Source organism: Macadamia integrifolia, unplaced genomic scaffold (genome assembly GCF_013358625.1).
Source record: "Macadamia integrifolia cultivar HAES 741 unplaced genomic scaffold, SCU_Mint_v3 scaffold482, whole genome shotgun sequence".
NCBI classification, from domain to species: Eukaryota; Viridiplantae; Streptophyta; class Magnoliopsida; order Proteales; family Proteaceae; genus Macadamia; species Macadamia integrifolia.
Window position 1 is genome coordinate 359,872 of NW_024870463.1, and position 4,170 is coordinate 364,041.

The 4,170-nt window shown below is 39.9% G+C and overlaps 1 non-coding gene across 1 annotated transcript; it reads right to left on the reverse strand.

Moving 5' to 3' along the window:
- Positions 1-3,358: 3,358 nt before the first annotated feature.
- On the reverse strand, positions 3,359-3,465 carry LOC122068919. Its single transcript, XR_006137292.1, has one exon. It is a non-coding gene; the product is annotated as a small nucleolar RNA R71 (small nucleolar RNA).
- Positions 3,466-4,170: the final 705 nt, after the last annotated feature.

Below are 4,170 nucleotides of genomic sequence, written 5' to 3' on the forward strand. Positions count from 1 at the left end.
TTTTTTTTTTTTTTTTTTTTTTTTTTTTTTTTTTTTTTTTTTTTTTTTTTTTTTTTTTTTTTTTTTTTTTTTTTTTTTTTTTTTTTTTTTTTTTTTTTTTTGAAAGGTGGCTTTGACATTCTTGTTGATTGCTTCCATTGCCCCAGAAATGGGATCCTTGATCCGAGATTGGTTTATGTAGCTAATAAGTTGCCCTGGCATTTTTCAATCTTGAGGGCATCACTAGACCTTTCAGGAGTGTGTTCATTTGATTGTATCCTAATAATACATGATAACAAGGCGTGCCCCATTGTATCATCATCTGGAAATCAACACACATGCGTACCCTTCCATCTTTCTTTTGAACTGATACTATGTTTGCCAACCATTGGGAGCACTTCACCACTTGTAGAAACCCTGCATTCCACTATTTCTTAACTTCTTCTCTGATCTTTTCACTCCATTCTGGGAGCATTCTTCTAAGTTTCTGTTTGATGGGCTTTGCCTCAAGGTAGGTCGACAAATGATATTGCATAATGTTGGGGTCTATCCCAGGTATATCTTCATAAGACCAGGCAATGACTTCAGCGAACTCTTTCAGAAGATTGATCATCTGCTCTGCCTCTTCATCATCCAAGGTAGTACTAATTTTTGCCTCTCAAGGGCATTGGCCAGTTCCTAAATTAATAACCCGGGTATCCTCACAGATGGGTTGGGCCTTCTTTCGTTTGCATTGTTTTATTAGATCATGATATTTATTAAGATCATCATCAGAAAAAGGAGGCAAGTCATACTCAGAATCAGAAATTTCATTCATGAAAGGTGTAATAGACTTGACGGACTCTGGGCTTTCCTAAAGAGGGAAAGCAGACACATAATCATAAATAGGGGACTTAACAACAGACTTGACAATTGATTCAATGACTAACTTGACACTTGACTTAATGTTTTTGCCAGTGGTATCCAGGTTGGTTGACTCAGTAGCATGAGTAAAATTGAAGTTCTCTCCAATGCTTGTCCAGTTCAGAAGTGGCTTAATGAACTGATGGATAAGCAGATGTGGTAATGGACCATTTTCTCCTTCTTGGATGGTGACCACTATCTCCTCTGTAGTGTTGCACTTGTTCCCTTCTTCTTTTAACTACTTGCTTATAAACTAGCCGATCTCTCCCTCACTAGGTTCTCCTCATTGCCATCTAATTCCCAAAACTCATCATCCTTTGTATCGCTCCCTTTGAGGTTGGTGGAATCGTGCCCCTTGATCTACTTGGCTTCATCTGTCACTCCTTCAACTTCTTTTGGATCCTCTTCTAGAGGTGAGGTTGCTTGAATCAATGGTGTAGGGTTAGTCTCTTGATCCTCCCCCAGAACATTCACTGAATATGTTGATGGAGTTATCTTTGGAGATTCTGGCAATACAAGCATATCCTTCCAACTATACCCGCCAATCCAAAGGAAGCCAATCCATCCTTCTTTTGGATTTGATGGTTTGTCTAGCAACCCATGAGAATTATGTAAAGGTGGTGAGGGATATGGGGTGGGGTGATATGAAAGGGATGTGATGTAGGAAATAAGGTATTCTGATGAAGGTAGTGGATGATAGGATGATAAAGGGGGTCCTACTTTCTGGTGGTATGGTGAGAAGAACAATGGCTACAGCGGATGATATGAGGTGGTGAGTTCTTCTTTTGTGGTCGGTGATGAAGGAGGGAAGGCGGGAAGGCAAGTATCTGATCATCATCTTCAGACTCTTCTTCTGATGGCTCTGCTTTCCCAAGGGTTTTCTTAACCTTGGTCCTACCTCCCATAACATTTAAGTGATCTCTTCGAGCTCGTAACTTGATGAGTTGAGTGGGGTCACTTTCTGTTGATTCTTCCTCCAATACACTGACTGTTGCATGATCAGGGAGTGGGTTGATAATGACATTGGGACGATGTTTGGCCTTGACTTCAATGGTCCCATTGTCTATCAGATCTTGGACTGCATGCTGAAGGCACAAGCACCTTTCAGTGTTGTGCCTTTTCTGAGTGTGAAAAGTATAATATTCATAGTCCTTGTACCAAGGTGGGGGAGGATTACTGATTACTCTTGGAGCTATAGTTCCCATAAGGCCTTGTTTCTTCAATTTCTCATATGCTACTGCCAAAGGCATTCCCAATTCTGTGAACTATCCTCTAGGGTGAGGAGCCTTCTGAATAGGTGCATTTGACTATAACACGAACGGCTGTGGCCATTGGGTTTTCAATGATGATGATGATCGTTGGACCGTACCTATCACATTGGTTTCAGGGATCTTGTCTACCTCGCCCTTGGCATTCTTTCCCATGTTTTGATATTGTGCATCCCTTAGGATCTTATTCTCAACACGTGTCCCAATGGCTATCAATACATTAAAGGTCTATAGATGCTGATAGTAGAGAACATCATAGTAAGGTTTGGCCAAATTTTCAATCAATATTTCCACTTGCCCTGCTTCAGAAGGTCTATCTACCATCTTGGCGGCTTTATCTCTAAACCTCATTAGAAATGGGATGAATCCTTCTCTGGGTTGTTGTCTCAACGTCTCAAGTTCCCAATGCTTTACATCCACTTTGGTGTTGTACAATGATGAGCATATTTTTGTGTGAAATCTTAGGTAGTAAAGCATGCATTTTTACATATTTCGAATGTTACAGTTTGCTCTGTTTTGTTTTTGTTTTTCTTTTATTGAATTCCTGAGAAGCAATAATAGTTGTATTGGTGGAGGTCGCCAAGCCTCACAGTATGATAAAGACAGGTTTCACCCTGTAGCAGTACCTTAGGAATTGACCTGAGCAACCCTAGATCCCTGTCGATAAGCTCACCAAAAAAAATCCGAAAAAATGTTTTCAAAAAAAAATTTCATTCCGAAAAAATGAGTGTTAGGTGGGTATGTAATAATGCAAATAGGTTAGAAAGAAGAGATCAGACAAGTAGTGAACCTTTACATTGACGCTCTTTAGTACCTTTCAATATGGGAGACTAACAGCAAAACCCTCCACCTAAATCTCTGAAAGATAGGTTTTATCCTGCTATAACAGACAAACCTTCCTGCATAGTTTATCACAAGCCTAGGGCAATAATTTTGAGCTCAAATCTCAATATATCACTATGTTGCCCCATTTTCATGGGCTGCCCTCCGAGGATGCATACTTATTCCTTAGGGAATATAAAGAGGTATGTGTTCTAATTAAAGTTTGATAGCTTTCTGATGATGCTGTTAAGCTTAGGTTCATCACTTTTACATTAAAAGACAAAGTTAAGAAGTGGTTGTATGGGTTACCTACAAATTCCATAACCACATTGGAGAAATTCATAATTGTCTTCCTCAAGAAGTTTTTCCCAACTCACAAGACCAATAAGCTTAGAAGTAATATCCTTCAATTTAAGCAAAAGCCTAGTGAGTCATTTTCCAAACTTTTGGAGAGATTCAAGGATCTACTCCAAGAATGCCCTCACCATAGCCTAGATTTATGGCATTTATGTTAAATAATTTATGAGGGTATTGGTTACCCAACTAAACAAATGATAGAGTCTATGTGCCCAGGGGGATTCACATCCTTTACTTGACTTAGCTGACAAAACCCGTGAGTGGGAATCAACCCAAGAGAATGAAAGAACTATAGGAGGAAAAGGATATTTTGTGAATGGGGGCTAGTAGCCAAGGAAGCCCACCTGGATAACCTAATCAAAAGGATTGAGGCTAATGTTCCTAGAGAGCCATCATTAGTCAATTTGGTTAGGATGTATATACTTGGTGCCAGTCCCCTGGACATGTTATAGAAGAATGCCCGACCTCTAGGGACACTTCCAATGACAGTATTAATACTTTATATCAGAATAATCCATATAGTAATACTTACAATCCAAGATGGAGAAATCACCCAAATTTCTCCTGGAACCAGAGCAACCAAGCAGGGCCTTCCAATTTCCATAGTCACGGTCAACCTGGACCCCAAAGGCCTCCCTTTGCACAACAACCTTTTGCCCAAATACTATTCCTAGGCCAAATGTAGCACCTTAGGTTAGTTTCCCTAGGCCCCCTCTCCTATCATCTTATCAGCAACCCCTTGGGTTTACCAACATTGAAGAGGCAAATAGAGTAAGTGATTTGAAAAAGAATATGGCCTTCCTCATGACAAGCCATCAAAATCTTACAAGAGAACTCACCT